Source organism: Bufo bufo, chromosome 1 (genome assembly GCF_905171765.1).
Source record: "Bufo bufo chromosome 1, aBufBuf1.1, whole genome shotgun sequence".
In the NCBI taxonomy this organism is placed as follows: Eukaryota; Metazoa; Chordata; class Amphibia; order Anura; family Bufonidae; genus Bufo; species Bufo bufo.
This window is the reverse complement of record NC_053389.1, coordinates 234025539-234039574: the sequence shown is the minus strand read 5'-3', so window position 1 is coordinate 234039574 and position 14036 is coordinate 234025539. Positions and strand designations below refer to the sequence as shown.

The 14036-nt window shown below is 47.1% G+C and overlaps 1 protein-coding gene across 16 annotated transcripts in view; it reads left to right on the top strand.

Annotated features, from left to right (window-relative positions):
* Nucleotides 1-1209: 1209 nt before the first annotated feature.
* The window catches only part of MICAL3 (microtubule associated monooxygenase, calponin and LIM domain containing 3), a 117436-nt gene continuing 104609 nt past the window's right edge, over nt 1210-14036 (top strand). For 12 of the 16 annotated variants that reach the window (XM_040436928.1, XM_040436901.1, XM_040436933.1 and 9 more), the window contains exon 1: nt 1210-1353. The gene's annotated coding sequence lies outside the window, so the exon portion shown is untranslated. The remainder of the gene's footprint in view (nt 1354-14036) is intronic. The other 4 variants (XM_040436969.1, XM_040436953.1, XM_040436978.1 and 1 more) reach the window with 1 other exon arrangement.

The window sequence follows — 14036 nt, the reverse complement described above, 5'->3', positions numbered from 1 at the left end:
CTGCCCCTTTAATAGGGGCCTCTGCCCCTTTAACAGTGACCTCCACAGTGCCCGTCCCTTTAACAGTGACCTCCACAGCGCCCTGCTTCCTTAACAGTAACATCCACAGAAAACGCCCCTTTAACAGTGACCTCCACAGCAGCTGTCCCTTTAATAGTGGCCCCTGCCCCCCTTAACAGTGACCTCCACAGCGCCATGCCCCTTTAGGCTAGGGCTACATGACGACATGTGTCGCGCAACATTTAGTTGTAGCAATGTCGCAACAATTTTTATAATGATAGGCTATGATGTTGCACTGCGACATATGACACGCTGCGACTGCGACACGACAGTCACAAAAAATCCATCCAAGATGGATGCATGTAGCAGTGTAGTTATGCCCTATGTGTCGTGTAGCCCTAGCCTAAAGAAAAATGGCTGGGTTGTTTTGGAAACCTGGAGTAAAACTGTGTGTATGTGTAGACTAAGGGCCTGCGAGCTGCTGTTGGCTGATAAGGGACATGTGACCGTGTGTATGGCATTTGGGATTTGAAGAGAAAGACTTGCAGGCTTGTATTGGCTAATGCAGTTTTTTATTTTTATTTTATTATCTCAGGAACGGTACGTCCTAGAGAGCTGAGACCTGGTGTAAAACCTTCCCGGACACCTGATGTACCTGTGTGCCAAATTTGGTGAAGATTGGCCTGGTTGTTTGGTCTCGCATAAAAAACAGACAGACAGAAACTCATTTATATATATAAGATGTAATAGCATTAGACCTGCTTCTGCTTATAATATAAGGGGGATTTATAATAATAATAATAATAATAATAATAATAATAATAATAATAATAAAAAAGGCATCCTTTCTCTTTCAAACAGCTAACCGCACACCTGTGGGCGGAGCCCGGCTATAATTCTTGCTCTCCCATTGGTCCTTTCAACCTCGGTCAGGTGCCCGCCCCATTAGCTCTATTATATTTTTCACACTCCATTTCAACCAATTGCTTTACGGTGTGGAGCGTACCATCTAAGCAACTTGTAGGGGAGGTCTGTTTTTCTTTTGTTTGGTTAAGCTACTTTAGGATAATGACTAATGCGCCGTGTTCGCTAGTTTAAACGCTACATTTAGAAGGATGCGTTTCTCCGGGCAGTGTGTTCTTTTTTTTTGTTCAGGCGCCGTCCGTCCCCTCTTCTCCGCTAAGTGGTTGGCTCCGGTGGGCGGGGTTAGCGCTTAGTTCTGCGGGCTCTGCTGCTGGTACGATGATGTTGCTGCGGGGAATTGTCCGGAGAACTCGACTCGTGGAGCAGCCGTAGCTCTGTGAGCGCACACTGCCGGGCGGGGCCGACACTTCCCGGGGATGCGGCTCGGAGGTAAGACACCTTGTTGTGGCCGCATTGCCCATGTGATAACGAGTTTCTGGTTGTGACATCATGTTTAACCCCTTCTCTCCCATAAGGGGGGTAGTGTTGAACACTTGCAGCTCCGACCGGCCACGTTCCTTCTGATTGTTGCCTGGCAGCAGGATTGCTGATCCTGCCCCCCCTCACTTTCTCTCAGCAGTGTCCCAGAGGTCGTTGCTTCAGCGCTGGCACTGCAGGGGTTAATCCCTGGTTGTCACACTTGAGGGATGGCGGCCCCCTTTAACAGGGCTGTGTGTGATGGAACGTGCTGCTCTGCGGTGGGCACTCTCCCTACCTGGTGACCTTGGGAGGGATGGAGGGTGTCAGCTCAGTCTTCACCTCTCTGCTGTAGGACAACAACTCCCAGCATACCTTGACAGTTAAAGGGTTCTACCAGACTGGTTGTGTAATTTTAGAGGGCTGTAGAGTGTCAGCTCTTGCGATCACATGCACTGCTTCTGATTGTGACACCTGCTCACGTAGGACTTGACAGCCGTCATGTGATCTGCGGAGCTCACCGCTGAGGAGCCATTCAGGAACCTGAAGAGTTTGTGTGTGCCATCATTAGTGGCTCCCGAATCGGGTAACGAGGAACCGGTAACCGTGTTTGCGGAGGACGCCGTGTTCTGTCGTGTGTACATCCTCCTCCTCCATAGGGTCATTATTCTCCTTCCATGACTCATGGTGGGATACACCTGTATTATAGGGCAAGGTCTCTGGGCTGAAGAGCTGACGGTTCATCAGACGTCTGGAGTCTGACTAATGGTCTTGGACGATGTGATTTGTAAGTGCAGCTTGTTATATATTATTCATGTCTCTTCCCTGGACCATCGGCTGCAGCACTTATGGTCTGCCAGGGTCTGTGATTCATGGCTCTTCCTGCCCTGGCACCCGGGTGGCACTTGGCCTTGAGGCGGCAGATTCCTCCTGTCACCGGGCTATTTTTAACCCCACCATGCACCCGGTACCTTGGCACCAGTTCAGCTGTGGAAGAGGAGGAGAGCTGTCTCTGTTTACCAGCGAAGTTCTGCTTTGCTCTGGGAACGGTCGTCATTCTCTCATTATAAGACACCGTAACTGGCTTTGTGTGTGGTACAATGCCAGGATAAAGAGCACACAGAGGCCTATTGAACCCGTGAATTTACACCTGCGCTCACAGAAGTCGGCCCTTCGGAGGCCCAAGACTCCAGGGAGGTCCGGAGGCCGCATCAACACGTAGGTTGCAGCAGCCCATAGGTGACCCATTCGCTGGCATTGTGCTGCAAGAAGCTGGCGGAGCGTTGACCTCGGTAGAGTGAGAGCTGCCCCCTCATACGACTTGCACATAAGGGCTCATGCACACGACCGTATGTATTTTGCGGTCCTCAAAAAATACTGATGACGTCCGTGTGCATTCCGTATTTTGCAGAACAGAACAGTTGGCCCCTAATAGAACAGTCCTATCCTTGTCCGTAATGCGGACAATAATAGGACATGTTCTGTTTTTTTTTTTTTTGCGGAACGGAAATGGAATGCACACGGAGTGACTTCCGTTTTTTTTTTGCGGACCCATTGAAATGATGGTTCCTCATACTGTCTGAAAAAAACAGAACAGACACGGAAAGAAAATACGTTCGTGTGCATGAGCCCTAAGTCTCATCACGTGACCTGCATAGAAAATGCTGTGACATGGCTAAAAATTCTAATTCTGGTGAAGACCGCGAATACTAATGGCCTTACAGGTTCCTCGGCGCTTGTAGTCCTGCTATTATGTGGTGATAAGGGGATAGAGTTGTCATTCAGGTGTCTGGGGAAAGAAGGGTGATTTCTCCTGTATTTAAAGGGGTTGTCCACGTTTAGAAAAAGTTCTACTGCCCCCCAAAAATAGCACCTCCTCTGTCCATGGGTTATGTCTAGTATTGCAGCTCGGCTTCATTAGAGTCAAGTGGCGCTGCAGTACCGCACACAACCTTTGGAGGAGGGTGGTGCTGTTTTTGGAAGACAGAAGCCATGTTTTCCTGATCCTGGACAACCCTCATCATTTGTCATTGAGCCATCTTTTAGTTTTGTCATTCCAGGCCCGTTCTTGTAGACTCGAGGCAGCCTTGTCATTCAGGAGCATGGGAAAGCTGGGTGGGGGGCAGTGTGGGACGTGTCCATTTAGTTGTCGCTCAGCTTTTCCCTCCATTTGTTTTCAGTACTATTTGCTTCCTCTCGTTATTTTCGGAGCCTAGAGCTGGAATTTCACGCCCCCCCCCCCCCCCTCCGATCCTCCGCCATTTATTCTGCTTTCTCCAGTTTGTTTGTTCTTTAAAAAGCTTTTTGTGGTTTTATGGTTGAACAATCTTGGGCCGTAATGAGATGTTCTGCGCGGTCATGTGACCCTCTGTGTACCGGCAGAGAGCAGCACCGAGGTCGACTAGGCGCATTACTAAGGACAACCCCCCCCCCCAAAAAAAATAAAATAAATAAATCTGTCCTTCAGTTGTCCTTATCCATCAAGCTCTGCAGATCTTTCTTTTTCCCGGAAAGCTGAGTTGCTCTTGTTTCAGCTGCAGGTGTCACCCAGCTTTCCTGACTCCAGAATAGCAACTATGCTTATTGGAGAAAAGGCTAGGCAACCATCCTAAGAATGCAGCGTGGCAGCCATATTGACTTATCAGTTGTCACCCAGCTTTGCCAGAGGTTGACATAACACAGACATGGCTGAAAAGCAGTGAACAGATGACGGCAGATTATATGGGATTTATGTAATTCTCTTTGCCCTTTTCATGGCGTGTAATATAGGACGTGTCGCCCTGACACTTTGTTACTAGAATATCTGTGCTTCGTTCAGATGCAGTTGTCAGAGGTAGTTTTATAGATTTTGATCAGCGGTTCATGTCCCTCACACACCAGGCTTTTCCTTAGAAATAAGTAAACAGTTGTCACAGCCCCGCCCCCGGCGCAGTCACTGACATCTCCTTCATGTAGTATAACCCTGCAGGCTATCATCTACGGTATGTTCTCTGCCATTTTCTTTTGACTGTAGGACAGGCGAATACCATCTGTAGTCCCCTGTTATCAGGAATCTCAGGCTGGGAAGAGCCTGCCCAGTAGTGTTCTGTAATGGGATGAGTGACCCTGTCCCCCATGACTACTACTTTGCCACATATCGACCTCCGCGGACATTTACATCATAAATGTGGCTGATCAGCCAAACATCTTATGCTTTTGAAATGGTCCTTTTTAAAGGGGTTCTTTATCCCTGGGGTAGGGAGCGTGGCCTGCCCCCGGGGTAGGAATCATACTTACCTGATCCTTGGCTTCTGGCTCTATCTCTACCCCTTGGGTGTCACAGGTCTCGGGTCTCTCTGCATCAACATCTGGTTTGATAGAGGTCATATGGTGGCTGCAGCTAATGACTGGCTGCAGTGGTGACGTGTCACTGGGTCGCATGACACATGGGTGACACGTCACCACTACGGCCACGTGACCCACATCAAACTAAATATTGACACGGGAAGACCGAGACCTGCAGTGTCCGAGAGGGAACTATGGAGCCGGATCCTAGCTACAAGGATCGGGTAAATATGATTCCCACCCTGGGTCCAGTGGGGGGGGGGGGGGGGGTCTGCAGAAAAGGTCCCCATCGGTGAACAATTCCTTTAAGGCCCTGACCTTTCACAGTCTATGTATTTAAAGGGGAACTTCATTTTACTTGCTTCCAATAGTGTTGCATTTGTAGGGATGCTTGCTGCTGTTTTTAGATGGCTCCTCCCAAACTTTTGGAAGAAGTTAGTCATACGCCGCTGTCCTTCTGCGGAGCAGAAGTCCAAAAATAGCCCCCCTTCCCCTGGCCTGCTTGGTTGGAAGATTACTGTGATGCCTGGCATCGAAAACCCTTCTCAGCCATAGTGATAAGCAGGCCCCATGAGATCTAAAATGAGTGACACCCGATCATTTGAAGAGTCCACTGTGCCAAAACTTTGAATGAATAGACAGCTCAAGAATGGTCACGGCCCCCTACATGGTTAGGGTGACACCAGCACCCTGCAGCTCCCAGATCTGGGTCACTACTGGACGGGTGTGTAATGAGTCTGCAGGTATGGAGGATCTATGACACCCGGTAACCTTATATCCCTGACCCCGCTGTGGGGTAGGGTGGTGCTCGGGGCTTATCACTCACCCACACCCCAGAGGATAGAGTGACTGCTGGAGTTGTCGCTCTGCCTTTCCTGACTCCTGATGGGCACTTACTATTCTGTAATTGCCTTGTTACAGAATTAGGCCACATGCACACGACCGTTTTTCGGGTCCGCATCCGAGCCGCAGTTTTTGCGGCTCGGGTGCGGACCCATTCACTTCAATGGGGCCGCAAAAGATGCGGACAGCACTCCGTTTTGCGGACAAGAATAGGCATTTCTACAATGGGCCTTCCGTTCCGCAAATTGCAGAAGGCACACTTGCGGCTTCCGTTTTTTGCGGATCTGCGGTTTGCAGACCGCAAAAAACGGAACTGTCGTGTGCATGAGGCCTTAACCTTTCAGGAGCCTGGGAAAGCAAGGTGGCAACCCATGCAGAAGTCATAATTTTGGTCATATAAGTTGTCACCCATCTTTCTCAGGTACAGATATAGTGAGATAATTTGTGATATCTGTTCCTGGGAAAGCTGGATAACCCCATGTACGCCCACTGTTGCACCTACCAATAATCAGAGATTGTTACACTGTATAACTAGATAGATTTTTCTGTTCAGAAAGCTGGGTGACAACCATTAAAGGGGTTATCCAAACTATATAAAACATGCCCGGTCACCACCTGATCCCCCGCACGGGCACCGCTGCATCTCCCCATCTCGTGGATCAAAACATCCGGCGAGGGGGCGGGGGCAGCCAATAGCAGGCCATGAATGGGACGAGCCTCCCTAGCGGCCTACTATTGGTTGCTCCCCCCGTCGGGGATAAGGAGCGACGCAGGTGCCAGGGAACAGGTAAAGTATAATCTATATCAGGGGCCCAGGGATTGGGGGGTATGTTTTATAGTTTGGATGACCCCTTTAAGCAATTACAGCTCGTGTTTGGTTTGTCACCCAACTTTCCCAGATTCCTAAACGGCTATGGTGTATATAGATAAATGCTGGTTTGCAGATTTGTTGTTCAGGAGTCTAGATAATCTAGGTGACAACAATGAGGCCTTCACTACAGCTCCTCCAGCTTTCCCAGACCCCTGCCCAGTTAGGTAGTGTCATAGGAGGTGCCGCTGTATAATTGGACCGGCTAACCATTCAGGAATTCGGGAAAGCTGAGTGAGATCCCCTGTCGGACCAGTGATGAGGTTTTCATCTCCCGCCATGCTCGTATTCTCTCTCTGAGTCTGTGTGAAGTATTAAATGACTCATTAGGTATTTACTATAAATCTCGGGTTTCTGGTGCAGCGACCGCCTCTTACATTTAGTTTTTTCTTCTTATCGTTATAAATGATGTCGTTGGACTTTTTGCAGTTTCTCTACTGGCAGGACGTGGGATGCCTGAGCGATTTGTTGGCTTTGCCGTATCTTTGACTTTTATAACCAGGACATGAACTGATATTACCTATCCCGTTTTAGATTATCGCATCACAGGACACGCCCATTTGGCATGATTTATTATTATAATATTAATACATTTTTTATAATGCTCTAAATATACCTCTATATGACCTATAAAAGAAACAGTCAGCCGGCTTGAAAATAGTTGTTAAATGTGCCCTTTCCCTCTGAACCCTTTTAACGATTAGATCACATGACACTTCCTTGGGGGTGGGGTTTGAGTTCAGTTTTTAAATCCTATTGGTTGGCCTATTTTCCATTTCATCAAGGATTTGATTGGGACTAGAAAAAAAATCATCATATACAATTGAAGGAACCGTACTGGGTCGACATATGTCAGGGTTTCTGGTCTGACTCTTAAAATGAAGAGACTAAGAACATTCCCACCATTCGCCATCCTGCTGCGACGTTCGAGTTTCTGTGGACAATACTTCTCTTCCAATCATGGGTGACCCGTGTCTTGAGTAACAGAGTTGTAGGTCATATACCCAGATTCCATTGTTTTGTGGATCACGTGAGAATCTGACCGAAGGTGATATTAAGAACAAAGTTGTGGGGGGAGGGTGTGTGTGTGTGTTTGCCTTCTGCTATCTCGCTAGATTAAAGCCGTGAATTCACGTTCGCTACTCGAAAGTGGCTCAGTCAACCTGAGAACACAAACTGCTTGTCAGGACCAAAAGTGACGTCTTGAATTTAACTCTTCTCCTTTTTACATTTCTCATTGAAAACATAGAGGAAGCAATAGAATGGTGCCACCTAGTGGCACATTATTACAGTAAAATATTATTAAATGGGTTAGACGCCTTTGCGTTAAGGGAATTGTTGGAAAAGTAGTCTACTTTTTAGGGCTTAGAGAAGTGCGTCAGTGCCCCCCCCCCCCCCCCCCCTTCCTCCTTTTCTAGTCACATCCTCGCTGCTGGCTGTGCTCATTAATTCACACGGAATCTGATTAAATGACTGCAAGAATGAAAAGATTCCATAAATAATTGATTCCGCTAAATGCAACTCTTTTCCTGTCTTGTACCATTCTGTCGGTTTTGAGATGCCGCTTTATCTACAGAGTGAATTACGGTGGCGCTCTACATTTTGCAGGCGTTTTGTTTGGGGTTATGACGTTTGTTGTTGTTGTAGTGCCTGTAAATTTTGTCACCCAGCTTTCCACAGAGTCTGAATGGCACAGTTCCATTAACCTGTTTTCGATCCGCGGTGCCAGTCTTCACTGTAGTATTTGAATTTTATTAGTGAACCAGGAGGCTCAGAATGAAGTTTCCTGCCAAATAGAGCAGTGCTGAGGTGCATGGAATTGTGGGAGGACAATTTTAGTCCGTGTCCCTCTCCCCAGTGCTCTCTCTGATTTTTGTGTACGCTCTTCGGCCACTTTTTAAATATTATCTGACCAATGCTTAGTATTCCACTCTGAGCTGTGAAGTTTCTCCGCTCTCTGCAGCGATTACTATGGAGCGGCAATCATCAACCCTGCCAGACATTGCTGACGAGCACAGAGTGACGAATCAAGGAGGTAAAAGTTGCAGGAGGGTGAATATCATCCCTGATGTCAGTCTTCTGAGCCTCTGCCTTTTTGTATCCACACATCAAGGAATGGAAATTGATGATTAAAACCTCTTAATCACTGAATAAATAGAAAAACCACATTTCTCCGCGTCTTCCAAAAACGTAATCTTCGTGACTTAAAGGATTTCAGTTTTCCTTTCTTGTCGTCCTGCTAATCCTGATAGATATTTGAATGGTACAGCAATCTCCGCCTATTTCTAATCAGGTCGGTCACCTTCATATTGTAGGCCGCGGAATGGCAGCTTATAAGTGTGTCGATATGTTGCGGCTTCTGTAGGAATGAGTGGCGCTGGGATAGCACTCCCATAAAATGCTTTGAGTCTCACCTGTATGAAACATGCCCTCAAGTCTCCCCCACCCCATGTAATGGTGAAGGAGCTTTTATTTAAAGGGAACCTGTCACCGGGATTTTGTGTATAGAGCTGAGGACATGGGTTGCTAGATGGCCGCTAGCACATCCGCAATACCCAGTCCCCATAGCTCTGTGTGCTTTTATTGTGTAAAAATAACGATTTGATCCATATGCAAATTACCCTGAGATGAGTCCTATACGTGAGATGAGTCAGGAACAGGACTCATCTCAGGTAAATTTGCATATGTATCAAATCGTTTTTTTTACACAATCAAAGCACACAGAGCTATGGGGACTGGATATTGTGGACGTGCTAGCGGCCATCTAGTAACCTATGTCCTCAGCTCTATACACAAAATCCTGGTGACAGGTTCCCTTTAATGAACAACTACAACTATATATATATATATATATATATATATATATATATATATATATATAGCCATATCTCCAAACCCTTCGTCTTGCCGCAGTTGCATCAGATCACCGTTCTTACGGTTTCCTTCGTCCTATTGGTTTTGACTTGAGGACAGTGCTGTATAGATGGAATGGCCTTTTGTCACGGTATATAAGATTTCTGCACCAGGTTTATGGTTTTGCTGCCACGTTTCAGTAACCGTTAACCTTTTGATGTCTGTCCTGGTGACGAAGGTTGCCGACAGTGCGTATTCTCCGATGTGCAGCGTCCATTGCGCGGTCCCTGCAGAGGATTGTGGGTTTGGCAGCGTTCTCCGTGTTGTTGAGGAGACAGATAATGGCTCGGTCCCTCCTCCGCTCTGTTTATTATAGTCAGGCAGCGACACGCACCGAGTGACGATGGGCTAAAAATGACTTAAATGGAAGGAGGCTCAGGGAGGATCACGAGACGTCTCTGCGGAGATAATTGCCGCTTCCGTGATGATGAATATTCATGGCTCTGAATCGTCACCCCTTCATTTTAGGAGGTGCAGGAAATGGGTGTGAGGGCTCCCACAGGGTGTTTATATCAGGCCTGTGCGTTACTCAGAACCATGTGAAAGTTCAACCATTACTGGGAAAGCTGGGTGACGGCCAGTATAGCTGCCCAGACTCCTGAATGTGACACCTGCCTTGTAGTGTGGAAGCCTATTACTGCATAACTAGAAACATTTACCACTCAGGACCCTGGTGACAACCAATATGGACGTCATTAGTTTCAGCAGGGGCTGTCACTCAGTGATGCAGGGTTCCCGAAGGTCCCTTCTGTCTAGTTATGTGTATTGAGAACGAGCAATGTGTCAGTGCATCAGCTCACAGCTCCCCCCATCAGGGCAGGCAGATGGGGGTACTGCAGTCATTGCGGTGCACTGATCCTTTTTGGACAGAGTTGCCTCTGTGCTGATGCCTTATGTTCACACCCCAGTGTCACAGTGACCGCCGTTCATGGAGTGGAACGTCCCACCCTGGAATTCTGTGCTCACCCCATTCACAGCCCTTGGCTGGATCGTTAACCCTTTCTGTGGCCATGCTCCATCCTTCATTTGAGTAGATGATTTTATTGCATAGCGGCCATCGTCATTTGCAGTGACCTCATAACTGTTTCTTGGGTGCATCAACGGGAAAACTGACGACAACCGGTATGGTATTTGTAGCTCTGCGACGGGTTGTCACCCAACTCTCCTGTAGTCGTTAATGCCAAATCTGCCTAGTTTTGTGAAGTGTTGAATTTTCATCACATACTGGACAGCCATTTTAGGTGGGAGAAACTAAATGTCTTCTACAGTTTTCGAGGAGCTGTTTTTTTTTAAAAGTCTGAATAGGGTTCCACCCCCCACATTCTTGCTGACTGTTTCCAGTAATAACAAAGTGAATTTAGTGCAGCTCTGGAGGATCAGTACAGAACAAGTAATATATGTACATAGTGGCTTTATAATGGTGAATGCAACTCTGGAGGATAAAAAAGGATGTAACAGGATCAGTACAGGATAAGTAATGTATGTACAGTGTCTCCATCAGCAGAATAGTGAGTGCAGCTCTGGAGTATAGTACAGGATGTAACTCAGGATCAGAACAGGATAAGTAATGTATGTACACAGTGACTCCACCAGCAGAATAGTGAGTGCAGCTCTAGAGTATAAATTAGGCTATAAGTGGAATATTACATAGTCCGGATTTAACACTTTTTATTTGCCAATATCTAAATTGTGGTTGTACAAGTCATTGGAGGGATCTGTAGAAATTGCTTGCTATGTTCTGTTACCGTACCCAAAGGTCAGTATTGCAGGTGTGAGTTGCGCTGTCCTTGCCTCCAGTGTCCTACATGGAATCCATTGGTTTTATGATCCTAATCTTCCAACCCTGAGCCCATTCTCGCCCATAATCCCTGGCTCTTGACTATGTGACTCAGTAGCAGGTAATCTGTGTCAGATAGACACAGCGTCGTCGCTATAGCTGCCGAGGTGATGACAGCCTGAGATTAATTATTACATCACGCCTTCCCTGCCGTGCTATTAACATCTTCATTGCTGCAAAACCCTTAGGAACACTGAGAAGCATGCAAGTGCTGGATTATCAGACTTTCTGAATAGGCTACTTTCACACTAGCGTTCGGAGCGGATCCGTCTGATGTTTCATCAGACGGATCCGCTCCGATAATGCAGACGTTTGCATCCGTTCAGAACGGATCCGTCTGCATTATTACTTAGAAAATTTTCTAAGTCTGAAAGTAGCCTGAGCGGATCCGTTCAGACTTTACATTGAAAGTCAATGGGGAACGGATCCGCTTGAAGATTGAGCCATATAGTGTCATCTTCAAGCGGATCCGTCCCTATTGACTTACATTCTAAGTCTGGACGGATCCGCTTGCCTCCGCACAGCCAGGCGGACACCCCAACGCTGCAAGCAGCGTTCAGGTGTCCGCTCACTGAGCGGAGGCTGAGCGCTGGCAGGCGGATGCATTCTCAGTGGATCCGCCTCCACTGAGAATGCATTAGGGCCAGACGGATGCGTTCGGGGCCGCTCGTGAGCCCCTTCAAACGGAGCGCACGAGCGGACACCCGAACGCTAGTGTGAAAGTAGTTATTAAAATTGCATCAGGCAAAGGATTTGGAGAATTGGGATGCTCATCCTGAGCCTTGTTTCCAGAGTCTTGGTTTCTGGATTAAAGGAGGTCTGTAATATTGTATACTAAGGGTACTTTCACACTAGCGTTTTTCTTTTCCGGCACTAAGTTCCGTCAAAAGGGCTCAATACCGGAAAATAACTGATCAGGTATATCCTCATGCAGGGTGGATAAAAAACAATGATTTATTAAAAAAAAAAATCTTTTTTTTTTTATTATTTAAATTGGATTTTTTTTTTAAATATAAAATGCTTTTTGAGGAAAATATATTACCATCCAAAAGTTATTCCATCATGAAATAAAGATTCATTTTTTCATTATGTAGAATAAGGCTGTACGTGGACTCCCATATTGTTGAATGGATTAGGCAGTGGCTGAGGGACAGACAACAGAGGGTTGTAGTCAATGGAGTATATTCAGACCAAGGTCTTGTTACCAGTGGGGTACCTCAGGGATCTGTTCTGGGACCCATATTGTTTAATATCTTTATCAGCGAAATTGCAGAAGGCCTCGATGGTAAGGTGTGTCTTTTTGCTGATGACACAAAGATATGTAACAGGGTTGATGTTCCTGGAGGGATACACCAAATGGAAAAGGACTTAGGAAAACTAGAGGAATGGTCAAAAATCTGGCGACTAAAATTTCATGTTGATAAGTGCAAGATAATGCACCTGGGGCGTAAAAACCCAAGAGCAGAATATAAAATCAGTGATACAGTCCTAACCTCAGTATCTGAGGAAAGGGATTTAGGGGTCATTATTTCAGAAGACTTAAAGGTAGGCAGACAATGTCATAGAGCAGCAGGAAATGCTAGCAGAATGCTTGGGTGTATAGGGAGAGGCATTACCAGTAGACAGAGGGAGGTGCTCATGCCACTCTACAGAGCACTAGTGAGACCTCATTTGGAGTATTGTGCGCAGTACTGGAGGCCGTATCTCCAGAAGGATATTGATACTTTGGAGAGAGTTCAGAGAAGAGCTACTAAACTGGTACATGGATTGCAGGACAAAACTTACCAGGAAAGATTAAAGGACCTTAACATGTATAGCTTGGAAGAAAGACGAGACAGAGGGGATATGATAGAAACTTTTAAATACATAAAGGGAATCAATAAGGTAAGGCCTCATGCACACGACCGTTGTGTGCATCCGCGGCCGTTGTTCTGTTTTCCGTTTTTTTTTCGCGGACCCATTGACTTTCAATGGGTCCGTGAAAAAATCGGAAAATGCACAGTTTTGCAGCCGCATCCGTGATCCGTGTTTCCTGTCCGTCAAAAAAATAAGACCTGTCCTATTTTTTTGACGGACAACGGTTCACGGACCCATTCAAGTCAATGGGTCCGTGAAAGAACACTGATGCACACAAGATTGGCATCCACGTCCGTGATCCGTGGCCGTAGGTTACTTTCATACAGACGGATCCGAAGATCTGTCTGCATAAAAGCTTTTTCAGAGCTGAGTTTTTACTTCGTGAAAACTCAGAACCGACAGTATATTCTAACACAGAGGCGTTCCCATAGTGATGGGGACGCTTCTAGTTAGAATATACTACGAATTGTGTACATGACTGCCCCCTGCTGCCTGGCAGCACCCGATCTCTTACAGGAGGCTGTGATCCGCACAATTAATCATAGCCCCCTATAAGAGATCAGGGGCTGCCAGGCAGGAGGGGACAGACCCCCCCCCTCCCTCCCCAGTTTTTTAATTTCATTGGTGGCCAGTGCGGCCCCCCCTCCCTCCCTCTATTGTATTATCATTGGTGGCCAGTGTGGCATCCGCGTCCGTCATCCTTGTCCGTAGGCTACCGTCTGCATTAAAGCTTTTTAGATCTGATTTCCCCCCCCCCCCTTTATTTAACTCATTGGTGGCCAGTGCGGCCGCCCCCCCTCCCTCCCTTGTATTTAACACATTGGTGGCCAGTGCGGCCGCCCCCCCTCCCTTGTATTTAACACATTGGTGGCCAGTGCGGCCGCCCCCCCCCCTAATTAAAATGACCGACCCCCCCCCCCCCCCCCCCCATCATTGGTGGCAGCGGAGACTTCCGATCGGAGTCCCAGTTTAATCGCTGGGGCTCCGATCGGTTACCATGGCAGCCAAGACTCT